Genomic DNA, 14,703 nt, shown 5'->3' on the forward strand with positions numbered 1-14,703 from the left:
TTTTTTAATTTTGATCACTGTGATAGGGTTTTATCACAGTGATCAAAATGAACCAATAGGAAAAACCTCCAATTCTTGCCTGGTGCTGGCTGGCAGATCTCGGCGGGCACACTGCTCATGCGCCTGCCATTTTCTTACCGGAAGATGCAGGCAGCTGTGGGACACCGAAGACAGGAAGAGCCAGGGACACCGGGGGGGTCAACGGGGACCCAATAGCTCTCTCCTCTGAAGTGCAATCACTTTAGAGAAATTAAATGGCAAATCGGACTTTATTTTGGCGTCCCCGTTATACGGTTAGTAACGATGATCGCAACCCTGGGGTCGGAAAAAAACGACCCAGATCATGTTCTCTGTGGTATCAGCTACCCCCAACAGCCGAGACCTCATAGAAATTCTGTCACTGTGGGGTGCTGTACAATTTTTCCACAGGGCCATTTTAACAGCAGTGTAATTTAAATACCCTTAATTGCCGCCGTGAAAAGGCATATCGGTGGTCATGAAGGGGTTAAAATACATGTTTTTAATATGTGCGTTTCTTTATTTTTACTTACAGCGTTAGTAATCAGGGTTTTTCATAGACACCTCTCTCTTACTAACTCTGGCCTTGATGTCAGCTGTGATTGTTGACAAGTCACAGCTGTAATTATACTTATATATTACCCCAATTGCCACTGCACAAAAGCAATCAGGAGGTGAGGCGAAGCGCAAGAATTAGCGCATGTAATAGATGCTCCATTTTTAGTGCGGCTGAGGACTAGTCTTATTAGTGTGGGAAAGGGCCAATATCCATGGACCTGCACAGCTTTTTAATATCAGCCCTTAGCTGTGTGTTTTGCGTTAGCTGGTTATTAAAAATGATGGGGACCCAATTAATTTTTTGGGGGGAGTCCTCCCATTTTTTAATAACCAGCAAAGAAAAAGCAGACAGCTGTTGACGGATTAATAGGCTGAAAAGGTTCATGTTTACTGGGCCCTTCCCAGCGTAATGAGACCAGCTCACAGCCAATAGAAGCCAACGTGGTCTTGAAGGGAGTAGTAAGGAGTAAAGATGAAAAAGGGAACAAAATGGGGGTAAGCAGGACAATCGCCCTGAAAACAAATGTGGATAGTGAGATCACTTAAAATAACTGAGAATAAAAAAAAAATATTCTACAAAAAAAAGAGGCATAGGTCCAAATGTAGAAGGCGGTGAAGTAGGTGGATGAGCTTGAGGCGGACGTAGCGACGAAGGTGGAAGAGGCAGGGGATGAGGTATCAGACAGTTTTTATGCTTTTTCTTTTTTAACAATGTAGATACAGTAGTTGGATGTCCAAGTGGAGGAGGAGGTGGTGCAGGTGGACCAGCAGTAGATGGACATTACGGTGTAGGTGGAAGAGGCAGGGCAGATGGTATCTAACATTATTCTTGTGGATTTTTTCTCTTCCTTTTTGGCTAAGGCCTCAAAATAAAACAAATGGTAAATAGAATATACAGTCATGGCCAAAAGTATTGACACCCCTGCAATTCTGTCAGATAATACTCATTTTCTTCCTGAAAATGATTGCAAACACAAATTATTTGGTATTATTTATTGTCATTTAATTTGTCTTAAATGAGAAAACACAAAAATAATTGTCCTAAAGCTAAATAGGATATAATTCCACACCAAACATAAAAAAGGGGGTGGACAAAAGTATTGGCACTGTTAAAAAAATCATGTGCTGCTTCTCTAATTTGTGTAATTAACAGCACCTGTAACTTACCTGTGGCACCTAACAGGTGTTGGCAATAACTAAATCACACTTGCAGCCAGTTGACATGGATTAAAGTTGACTCGACCTCTGTCCTGTGTCCTTGTGTGTACCACATTGAGCTTGGAGAAAAGAAAGAAGACCAAAGAACTGTCTGAGGACCTGAGAAACCAAATTGTGAGGAAGCATGAGCAATCTCAAGGCTAGAAGTCCAGCTCCAAAGACCTGAATGTTCCTGTGTCTACGGTGCGCAGTGTCATCAAGAAGTGTAAAGCCCATGGCACTGTGGCTAACCTCCCTAGATGTGGATGGAAAAGAAAAATTGACAAGAGATTTCAATGCAAGATTGTGCGGATGTTGGATAAAGAACCTCGACTAACATCCAAACAAGTTCAAGCTGCCCTGCAGTCCGAGGGTACAACAGTGTCTTCCCGTACTATCCGTCGGCGTCTGAATGAAAAGGGACTGTATGGTAGGAGACCCAGGAAGACCCCACTTCTTACCCCGAGACATAAAAAAGCCAGGCTGGAGTTTGTCAAAACTTACCTAAAAAAGACAAACGTTTTGGAAGAATGTTCTCTGGTCAGATGAGACAAAAGTAGAGTTTTTTGGGCAAAGGCATCAAAGTTTACAGGAGGAAAAAAAAAAAAAAAAGAGGCATTCAAAGAAAAGAACACCTCTATACAGTCAAATATGGCGGAGGTTCCCTGATGTTTTGGGGTTGCTTTGCTGCCTCTGGCACTGGACTGCTTGACCGTGTGCATGGCATTATGAAGTCTGAAGACTACCAACAAATTTTGCAGCATAATGTAGGGCCCAGTGTGAGAAAGCTGGGTCTCCCTCAGAGGTCATGGGTCTTCCAGCCGGAAAATGACCCAAAACACACTTCAAAAAGCCCTAGAAAATGGTTTGAGAGAAAGCACTGGAGACTTCTAAGGTGGCCAGCAATGAGTCCAGACCTGAATCCCATAGAACACCTGTGGAGAGATCTAAAAATGGCAGTTTGGAGAAGGCACCCTTCAAATATCAGGGACCTGGAGCAGTTTGCCAAAGAAGAATGAGGGAAAGAAAGGGATTTGAACAGAAAGAGGGTAAAACGATATTCTGACCTCTGTGGAAGTCTGAGACCACTTTAGGCATAAAGGAAGGGTCTAGCCTAAGGATTATGCCATCCATGGTGATGGTTAAATATGGCTCCTGTATGGACAGGGCCTGCAGCTCTCCTATACGCCTAGTGGTAGTGATTACTAGTAAGAAAGATGGTTTTAAGGGTCAGGATCTTTAAACTGATGACTGGTAAAGGGTCAAATGGATCCTGGGTTAGACTATTTAGGACTAGGTTCAAATTCCAATGAGGGGTCCGGTCATGGAGCCTAGGACGGATCCTAGTTGTAGATGTCATGAAATGTTTAACCCAGTACTAGGTGAGAGTCCTAAATCCAATCCCTTCTGGAGAAATTCTAACATTTGTGCAATATTGGGATGGAATGGATCGGGCTTATCTGGGGATCACCAGGATGAAATTTTTTTCCATATCTTGCCATAGATGGCGTTGGTTACCGGTTTCCTACTTTTTTGTAGGGTTTTGTATTACATCATCTGAGAGACCTCTGGCTCTCAGAATCCCGGCCTCAGTAACCAGGCCGCAAGATTCAACCTGTGTAAGTCCGGGTGTAGCAGGGATCCCCGCTGAAGGTCGACCTTCTGGGGCAGAAGTATCGGGCCCTCTTGAGACATGTCTGTCAAAGCACCGTACCAGATTCTTCCTGGCCATATAGGTGCCACCAGAATCGTTGTGACTGGGTCTGCCCAAATTTTTTGTAGAGTTCTTGCTAACATAGGAATTGGCGGGAAGGCGTATGCCAGAGCAAACTTCCAAGGATGGGAGAAGGCATCCAGCCCTTGTGCTTCGCTTGAGGGGTTGAGGGAGAAAAGTGCTCGACTTTGTGTTCTGACTGTTGGCAAACAGATCTATGTTGGGACATCCCCACCTCCGAACCAGGGACAGGAAGACCTCTTGGTTTAGAGACCACTCCCCCGGATGGATGTCTCTCCTGCTGAGGAAGGCCGATGGGGAATTGTCTGATCCCTTTATATGCACTGCTGTGATGGAGAGAAGATGTTTTTCCGCCAAGGAAAAAATCCTTGCAGCAGTTAGTTTCAGGCTGGCATATTTCGTGCCTCCCTGGTGTTGGACATAGGCCACTGTGGTCGTGTTGTCAGAAAATACATGTACATGGGGACCCTGAATGAGGACAGCTGCGGCTTTTAGCGCTTCCTCTACCGCCTTTAGTTCCCTCAGATTTGAGGAGCTGGACCTGGTGTTTGGGGGCCACAACCCCTGAAAATGAGATCCTTCTACTACGGCGCCCCAGCCTCTCTGGCTTGCATCCGATGTGAGCACCTTCAGAGGAAGTTGATCCCAGCTGACTCCCTGTTGGTGGTTTTGAAAGTTCAGCCACCATGAAAGGAAGGATTTCACGTGACCGGGAAGGGGAATCTTCGTGGTTAGTGCATTCTGATGTCCTTTTGAATGCAGCAAGACATAGGTTTGAAGGACTCATGTGTGGGCCTGGGCCCAGGAGACTGCCTGGATGCATGATGTCAATGAGCCCAGGAGTGACATCGAGTCTCTTAAGGTTGGGCTCCTCTGATTTCTGAATTTGGAAATCCTCTGAACGAGGTCGAGCTGACGGTCTCTGGGTAAGAAGGACATTCTTTTCCCCGAGTCCAGAAGAACTCCCAAGAATTTCTTCCTCGAAGACAGGTGAAAATGTGACTTTTCAAAGTTTGGAATCCACCCCAGGGATCTCAGGATGTCCAGGACCTTCATCCCATCCTGTTTCAGACGAGGAATGGATAGAGCGACAATAAGACAATCGTCCAGATATGGGATGATACAGATCCCCTGTTGTCGGATGAAGATTACTGCTTCCGACATGATTTTGGTAAATACCCACGGAGCTGACGAGACTCCGAATGGAAGGACATTGAATTGATAATGGCTGACCCGATGAAACTGCAAACCTGAGGAACTTTCAGTGGTCAGGATGGATCAACATGATAATATGCGTCCCTCAGATCTACCGTAGCCATTACCCAATCCTGACCAATAAGCGGGATTGCTGATCTGATAGATTCCATTTTCAATCTTCGATATTTGATCACCTGATTTAGGGGTTTCAGGTTTATGATGATCTGATGTTTCCCAGAGGGCCTTTTTTTACCAAAAATGGGTGAGAATAGTGACCCTCCCCTATTTCCTGATATGGTACCTGGGAAATCACCTCTGCCTGAAGCAGACCCTGGAGATCCAATAGCAAAGATTCTCAAAGGTGTTAAGACTATAGGGAGGTAACTGTCAAGTGATGAGGGGGCTGGGGGAGGACTCTCAAATTCTAACCTCAGGCCTTCCCGTATGGTACGCAGGACCCACTGGTTTGCGGTGATGGCCTGCCATTGGGTGAGAAACCCCGAGAGTGGGCCCCCGACCGGATAGCCGTCATTGCCTCTCAGGGACTTGCTGATGTTGGGGGACAAGGATGTTCCTGGTTTTACCCCCTTTTGGGTAACTCCACCAACCTGATTTACCTTTACCTTTGTAATCCCTCTGGGGAGAGACGAAAAAAGCGTTTCCTAGAGCATCTCTCTCTGGAAGAGCTTTCTTTTTATCTGGGGCCTTGTCTAATATTTTATCAAGGGCCGGGCTAAACACCCTGAAAGGGAATACCGCACAGTTTGGACTTGGAGGTAATGTCACCTCACCAGGATTTAAGCCATAGAGCTCTCCTAGATGAATTGGAGAGGACTGCAGACCTAGCGGCTACACGGACACACTCAGCAGAGGCATCCGCAAGGAACCCCGTTGCCTTCTGGAGTAGAGGCAAAGCGTTTAGTATCTCTTCCCTTGAAGTCACCAGAGAAAGGTGATTTTCTAATGTATGTAGCCAGAGGAATAGGGATCTGGCAACACATGTTGAGACCACATTTGTTTTTAGTAGATTGGTGGATGTGTCCCAGGATTTTCTTAACAAGCTCTCGATTTTCCGATCCATGGGATCTTTGAGTCGAGAGGAATCTTCAAAAGGAAGAGCCGTCTTTTTGGTTACCCTGGACACCTACCTTGAGGGTCTCCCATAAAGAATACTCCCCATCAAGAGGGAAGCGATTCTTTAAATCTGAAGGAACATTCAGATCTTTCTCAGGTAGGCCCCATTTATAAAGGACAAGGTTCTTAATGTTTTCATGTATGGGAAAACCTTTTTGGGTCTTGGGTTTTAACCCCCCCAAACATATCGTCCTGAACGGAGTGACTCACTTCCTCCTCCTCCACCCCCATGGTGCCCCTCACCATAGTAATTAGCTCTTCCATATCTTCAGAAGGTAAAACATATATTTTTTATTATCTGGTTTGGGGGGTGGAAGTGGAATCCTCATTCTCCCAAATGTCCTATGAACCCGAGGTACGGATCTCGCCTGAGTCAAAGTCATATTCCACGGGAGCCATTTTCCTTTTCTTAGGAGGGGGCTTTGGTGTCAGGGCCGCCATAGAGGACTGAACCTCCTGTCTGATGAGGGTTCTGATACTGTCCAGGAGAGAGGGCTGTTCATTACATAGCACTTCATCCGTGCATGGTTGGCAGAGCTTTTTCTTATATGTGGAGGGAAGTTTGGAAGCACATGCACCACACTTGCAGCTGGACATCTTATCCTTTTAAGGGGCAGGGACCTTATCTCCCTAAAAAGAGAAAGGTAAACTACGTCACCTTACAAATAGACAGCAAGGGACCTCATCCGCTACTTACAGTAGGAGGGAGAACGCTGGGCTCTGCAGAAGCAGAGTGTAGGGGTTTGTCGCCATCCATATGGTTAGTCATTCACCAGTCACAGAGGGACATAGACAGATGGGCCTTACCTGGTGGCTTTCCCCCCAACCAGGAATTTATATCATCAAAGTCTCCAGCGTGATTTGGTGCTCCTCCTCCCCCTGGTCCGTAGGGGGTAATCCGTAGAAGAAACGTCCGTAATGGCTGCTGCTGGAAAAATGCCGGCCGGCGCGCGCCCCATCATGGAACGCAGAGGAACAAAACCAGAAGTTCGGGAACGTCACTTCCGTTGCATGCGTGGCTTCCGAACAGCAACGAGGAGGGAGGACAATGCCGGGGAGTGGAAGAGGGTAGGGGAATATCAGATATTAGACTTATCTATCTGACATCGGAGGGGCGCTGGGTCACACCTATTTTGGCAGAACACGGATGGTGGAGACACCAGCACTCCAATTGGTGGAGAGATAACAAATGATGATTTGGCATCCAAAGAGGTCACTACTGTGGAGGGCACGGTGAAAAAAGATGGAGGAAATCAACAAGACCTAGAATAAAACAGAGAATTTTTTAAAGAAACATCCTGCCTAAATTGTACAAAAAGCGCACCAGCAGGGAAGGCGGGCCCAGTGCCTCACAGCGCCGATGCTGCAAGGCTGAGTCCCCAGGGACAACACCAGTAATTGAAGAGTCCCATATTGGCAAAATGTTCAGCCCCATTGACACTCCGCCCAGGATTCATCTCCACCTATCAAACCTTCCACAGTCCCACCTCCCACTCTTGGAAAAACTCCACTTCTGCACCATGTCCTCAGCAATCACACAGTAACAGTGCCCATCACCAGATCACATAATAGCCAGCCGCACAAAGAGACCCCCCAACACAAAGAGACCCCCAACACGCAGCCCCAAGAGCAACATAACCTCCTTCCTCATGCAGACTCCTAGCATGAAACATCACCCTCTTCCCCAGGAAGACCCTAGTATGACCACGCAAGCAACATCACCTCGTTACCCAGACGAGACCCCCAGCACGCACACGCAGCCCCACACAAGCAACATTGCCCCTTCCCCACAGAGACCCCCAGCCCCATGCGTCACCCCCTTCCCCAGAGATCCCCAATACGCAGCCCAATGCAAGAAACATCACCCCTTTCCCCAGGAAGACCCCCCAGCATGCACAACCTCAGTATGCAGAAGCACCCCCATGCAAGCGTCACCCCATTCCCCAGAGATCCCCAGCACGCAGCCCCCCCAAGCAAGCAACATGATCCCCCTTCCCCACAGAGACCCCCAGCCCCGCTCGCAAGGAACATGACCCCCTTCCCCACAGAGACCCCCAGCACACAGTCCCCCTTCCACAGCTTCCCGCGCAAGCAACATGACACCCTTCCCCAGATATACCCCCAGCATGCAGTCCCAGGCAAGCATCACCCCCTTCCCCAGGCAAGCATCACCCCCTTCCCCAGGCAGACCCCCAGCACGCAGTCCCATGTAAGCATCACCCCCTTCCCCAGGCAGACCCCCAGCATGCAGTCCCATGTAAGCATCACCCCATGCCCCAGGCAGACGCCCAGCACGCAGTCCCATGTAAGCATCACCCTCTTCCCGAGGCAGACGCCCAGCACGCAGTCCCATGTAAGCATCACCCCTTTCCCCAGACCCCAGCATGTAGCCCATGCAAGCAACATCATTCCCTTTCCCAGGCAGACCCTCAACCACGGCCGGACTGGCCATCGGGCAGTTTGGGCAAATGCCAGAAGGGCCCGTGCCAGTAGTGGGCCACTGCACGCCGACTCACCCTCCCCCCCAGCGACGCCGCATTCAACTATACCAGCGTCTATGACGCCGGTACAGTTGAATGCAATGATGGAGGTGAGAGCGTCACCTGACACTCTCTCTCCCACCATTCCCCGCTCTGCCTCTGCCACTGCAGGTGCGCGCCCACTCACTGTGTCCCAGGCAGTGCAGCGGTAGCCGCCGAGATAGGAGCAGATAGCACCGCAGGCACGAGGGGAGGTGAGGAGTGTTTTTTTTTTTACTGGACTGTGGGGCCATTCTGAAGGGGGGGGGAGAGGTGTGGGCTCTGCTATATACTACTACGTGGGCAGTGCTGTATACTACTACGTGGGCAGTGCTGTATACTACTACGTGGGCAGTGCTGTATACTACTACGTGGGCAGTGCTGTATACTACTACGTGGGCAGTGCTGTATACTACTACGTGGGCAGTGCTGTATACTACTACGTGGGCAGTGCTGTATACTACTATGTGGGCAGTGCAGTATACTGCTATGCGGGTTGTGCTATATACTATGGGGGGTATATCATTTTATGGGGGAGACTGTTACATACTATGTGGCTGTGTTATATACTATTGTGGGGGTATATTATATTCTATGGGGGAGGCTGTGTTATACTATGGGGGCTGCATTATATTCTATGGGGGCTACATTATATATTATGGGGAGGTGGGCTGTATTATATTCTATGGGGTGGCTGCACTATATTCTGTAGGGTGGTGGCTGCATTATATTCTGTAGGGTGGTGGCTGCATTATACTGTATCGAGGATTATGGGGAATACGTTATACTATATGAAGAACTATGGGGTGCATTATACTATGGGAAGTGAATTGTACTACATGGATGACAATGGCGGTGCATTATACTATATGGAGCACTATGAGGAGTGTATTATGCTATATGGAGCACTATGAGGGGTGTATTATACTATATGGAGGACTATGAGGAGTGTATTATACTATATGGAGGACTATGAGGAGTGTATTATACTATATGGAGGACTATGAGGAGTGTATTATACTATATGGAGGAGTGTATTATACTATATGGAGGACTATGAGGAGTGTATTATACTATATGGAGGACTATGAGGAGTGTATTATACTATATGGAGGACTGAGGAGTGTAGTATGCTATATGAAGGACTGAGGAGTGTATTTTACTATATGGAAGACTGTGGTGCACATTATAATATATGGAGGACTATGGGGTGTATTTTACTAAACAAGTAAAATGCTGCATATTCAGATTGTTTATGCTGGAACAAAAATCCATGTTCTCAGCAGCACATCGCCAGAATAAACTGTAGATGTGCTGCTGATAACATGATACTGTATGGTGATCTGTTATTGTTCTGTCCCCTTCATTCCTTCTCAGACGGGAGAAAGAGTCCGGGAAACAAGCGTCAAACGACTTCAGTACTGTCGATCACACTCGTTTAGCGGCCTGAACTCAGCGCATGTAAATACAATAGAAATGCTTCTGTGTGATGTGCAATATGTTAGCATTTTGGGCCCCATTTTAAACTTTGCCTAGGGCCCCACTTTGCCTAAAACCGGCCCTGCCTACAAGTGTACAAAGATATTATACAGTCACCATGTGACAAGTGGGCCTGTGTAACTTCATATGCCAGGGCTGAATTTTAGTCCCAGTCTGGCCCTGCCCTTAACATGCAGTCCCATGCTAGCATCACCCCCTTCCCCAGGCAGACTTCCAACACGCAGTCCCATGCAACCTGCACCCCCTTTCCCAGACAGACCCCAGCATGCAGTCCCATGCAAGCATCACACCCTTCCTCAGGCAGACCCCCAGCATGCAGTCCCATGTAAGCATCACCCCATTCCCCAGGCAGACCCCCAGCACACAGTCCCATGCAAGCATCACCCCTTTCCCCAGGCAGACCCCCAGCATGCAGTCCCATGTAAGCATCACCCCATTCCCCAGCACGCAGCCCACGCAAGCAACATCATTACCTTTTCCAGGCAGACCCCCAGCATGCAGTCCCATGCAACCTGCATCCCCTTCCCCAGGCAGACTCCAAGCATGCAGTCCCATGCAAGCATCAGCCCCTTCCCCAGGCAGACTCCCCGCACCATGCAACCTGCAGCCCCTTCCCCTGCTGGGGCATGTGTATGAACATCCATTTACCTGATCTGCGACCCCAAAACACTCAAGATCCCACCATGACACCCGCAGCTTCCTCCTGCCTGCTCTGTTCTATGGAGTAGGAAGAGGCGCCGCCCCTACCTGTGACGTCACCAGAGGTCCTTCTGGCCTGGATTTATCCTCATGGTGTGTGCTGTGCGGCTCTGCAGGTGGAGGTAGGTGCTGGAGATTCCCCATTACTAGGGAGGCAGTAACCCCTTCAGTGCTGAGAGCTTTTTGGAGCTTTTCTGCTGCCACTTTCTAAGAATCATAGCGTTTTGTTCCTTTCCCTCTGATACATATGACCCAACTATGGTAAACAGGAAGTAAGGGAACAGGTATTCCTCACATAGCACACTGCCCCTTTCCTGCCCCCACACAGTATAATGTTTCCCCAGTACTGCCATCCCCCCCACACAGTATAATGTTCCCACAGTACCGCCATCCCCCCACACAGTATAATGTTCCCACAGTACCGCCATCCCCCCACACAGTATAATGTTCCCACAGTACCGCCATCCCCCCACACAGTATAATGTTCAGCCAGTACCGCCATCCTCCCCACACAGTATAATGTTCCCACAGTACCGCCACCCCCCCCACACAGTATAATGTTCCCACAGTACCGCCATCCCCCCCACACAGTATAATGTTCCCACAGTACCGCCATCCCCCTCACACAGTATAATGTTCCCCCAGTACCGTCATCCCCCTCACACAGTATAATGTTCCCCCAGTAACGCCATCCCTGTTGTGAATTCCGCTCTTGGGCTCCCTCCGGTGGTTGTAAGTGGCACTTTTGTGAGTTCTGCTCTTGGGCTCCCTCCGGTGGTTTTAAGTGGTATGGCTGCTCCTTGGATTTAGCTGTCAGCAGCTGCTTCCACTGATTGTCTATTCTGCTCGGCTATTTAGCCTGGCTCTTTCCTTCAGCTTGTGCCACTTGTCAATGGTTCCTGGTTGGATTCACATCTCTTTGGATTTCCCTGTTATCCTGACCAGTTCAGCAAAGCTAAGTCCTTGCTTGCTCTTTTCTGTCCACAGGTTGTGGACTTATCCGTTCTGTGCTTTTTATGTTTGTCCAGCTTGTCAGTATGAATTAATTCAGTGTTGCTGGAAGCTCTGGGAAGCAGATTTACCCTCCACACCTTTAGTCAGGTGTGGAGATTTTTGTAAACTCTGTGTGGATTTTTTGTAGTGTTTTATACTGACCGCACAGTATTCCATCCTGTCCTATCTATTTAGCTAGACTGGCCTCCTGTGCTCATCCTGGTTTCATTCTGTGTATGTCTTTTCCCTCTCCACTCACAGTCATTACTTGTGGGGGGCTATCTATCCTTTGGGGATTTTCTCTGAGGCAAGATAGTTTTCCTGTTTCTATCTTTAGGGGTAGTTAGTTCTCAGGCTGTGACGAGGTGCCTAGGGAGTGTTAGGAGCATCCCACGGCTACTTCTAGTGTTGTGTTGAGCTTAGGGACTGCGGTCAGTACAGGTACCACTTCCTTCAGAGCTCGTCCCATGTTGCTCCTAAACCACCAGATCATAACACATCCCCCTCACACAGTATAATGTTCCCCCAGTACCGCCATCCCCCTCACACAGTATAATGTTCCCACAGTACCGCCATCCCCCCACACAGTATAATGTTCCCACAGTACCACCATCCCCCTCACACAGTATAATGTTCTCACAGTACCGCCATCCCCCCCACACAGTATAATGTTCCCCCAGTACCGCCACCCCAACACGGTGTAATGTTCCCACAGTACCACCATCCCCATACACAGTATAATGTTCCCACAGTACCGCCATCCCCACACACAGTATAATGTTCCCACAGTACCGCTATCCCCCAACACACAGTATAATGTTCATACAGTGCCGCCGTCCCCCACACACAGTATAATGTCCCCACAGTACCGCCATCCCCCCCCACACAGTATAATGTTCCCCCAGTACCGCCACCCCCACACGGTGTAATGTTCCCACAGTACCGCCATCCCCACACACAGTATAATGTTCCCACAGTACCGCCATCCCCACACACAGTATAATGTTCCCACAGTACCGCTATCCCCCAACACACAGTATAATGTTCCTACAGTGCCGCCGTCCCCCACACACAGTATAATGTCCCCAGAGTACCGCCATCCCCCCACACAGTATAATGTTCCAACAGTACCGACATCCCCACACAGTATAATGTTCCCCCAGTACAGCCATCCCCCCACACACAGTATAATGTTCCCCCAGAACAGCCATCCCCCCACACACAGTATAATGTTCCCCAGTACAGCGATCCCCCCCACACACAGTATAATGTTCCCACAGTACCGCCATCCCCCCACACACAGTATAATGTTCCCACATTACTGCCATCCCCACACAGTATAATGTTCCCCCAGTACAGCCATCCCCACACACAGTATAATGTCCCCACAGTACCGCCATCCCCCTACAAACAGTATGTTTCCACAGTACTGCCATCCCCCACGTACAGTATAATATTCCCACAGTACCGCCATCCTCCACACAGTATAATATTCCTACAGTACTGCCATCCCCCCACAAACAGTATAATGTTCCCCCAGTACCGCCATCCCCCCGCACACAGTATAATACTCCCCCAGAACCGCCATCCCCCCATACACATTATCGCTGGTTTCAAATGTCTGTATATTTCCGGAAAAAATGGTACCGGAGATGTCCGTGTGTGTACTACGTGTGCCGCATCAGTACTACGTGTGCCGCATCAGTACCACACGGACAGCCGCCGGAGAAGAAGCGCTTACAGTAACAACTGTTCCCTGCATACGCATAATCAATAGTAAAAAGTTGGTCACACAGGGTTAATAGCTGCGTTAATGGAGTGCGTTACACCGCGGCATAACGCAGTCCATTAACGCTGCCATTAACCCTGTGTGAGGGCTGACTGGAAGGGAGTATGGAGCAGGCACTGACTGCGGAGAGGAAGGAGCGGCCATGTTGCCGCCAGACTGTGCCCGTTGCTGATTGGTCGTGGCAATGGTCGTGGGCGTTTTGCCACGACCAATCAGCGACTTGGATTTCCATGACAGACAGAGGCCGCGACCAATGAATATCTGTGACAGACAGAAAGATAGACGGAAGTGACCCTTAGACAATTATATAGTAGATATATGAGGAGATGACATACAGGTAGGTATATACTATATACAGGAGGAGATGACACGTATATACTATATACAGGAGGAGATGACATACAGGTATATACTATATACAGGGGAGATGACACAGGTATATACTATATAAAGGAGGAGATGACACACAGGTATATACTGTATACAGGAGGAGATGACTTACAGGTATATACTATATACAGGAGGAGATGACAAACATATATACTATATACAGGAGGAGATGACTTACAGGTATATACTATATACAGGAGGAGATGACTTACAGGTATATACTATATACAGAAGGAGATGACACACGTATATACTATATACAGGAGGAGATGACATACAGGTATATACTATATATAGGAGGAGATTGTTGTGAATTCTGTTGTCAAGCTCCCTCCTGTGGTCGTGAATGGTACTTCGGTGAGTTCTGTCCGTGGGCTCCCTCTGGTGGCTGTCAGTGGAGCTGCTGCTTCTGAGGTTCCTAAGGCTAGGGTCACATTGCGTTAGTGCAATCCGTTTAGCGCTAGCGGATTGCGCTAACGCAATGTTTTCTATGGGGCTGCGGTCGGGGTCGCGGTAACGTCCCCGCTCTCACAGATCACCGATCTGCGAGAGCGGGGAACGGACCGCGGGCGCGCCTCGGACGCTGCAAGCAGCGTCCGGTGGCGCGCCAGGAATCACCAGCGCGTCGCTAGCGCGTGCCGAACAGGGCACGCGCTAGTGAAGCGCGTTCCCATTGCCTTCAATGGGCGCGTTAACGGCCGCGTTGCACGGCGTTAATTTCGCCGTGCAACGTTGTCCGTTTAACGCGGTCCCATAACGCAATGGGAACCCAGCCTTACACAGGTGACGTGGTTTATCCTTTGGTTGGCTTCTCTAACTCCACTTAGATCGTTACTCCATGCCAGCTGTCAATGTTTCTGCATTGGTTCAGTTCGCTCTTGGATCTTTCTGGTGACCTGTCTACTCCAGCAGAAGCTAAGTTCCTGATAGTATCTAATTAGTTCATTGTTTTCTTGTCCAGCTGGATATCATGA

The 14,703-nt window shown here is 48.8% G+C and overlaps 1 protein-coding gene across 1 annotated transcript in view; it reads left to right on the forward strand.

Annotated features, from left to right (window-relative positions):
- The first annotated feature begins 10,615 nt into the window (after positions 1 to 10,615).
- The window catches only part of LOC138663859 (zinc finger protein 182-like), an 89,598-nt gene continuing 85,510 nt past the window's right edge, over positions 10,616 to 14,703 (forward strand). The window contains exon 1 of the mRNA XM_069750214.1: positions 10,616 to 10,679. The gene's annotated coding sequence lies outside the window, so the exon portion shown is untranslated. The remainder of the gene's footprint in view (positions 10,680 to 14,703) is intronic.

This window comes from Ranitomeya imitator, chromosome 2 (assembly GCF_032444005.1).
Source record: "Ranitomeya imitator isolate aRanImi1 chromosome 2, aRanImi1.pri, whole genome shotgun sequence".
Lineage (NCBI taxonomy): Eukaryota > Metazoa > Chordata > Amphibia > Anura > Dendrobatidae > Ranitomeya > Ranitomeya imitator.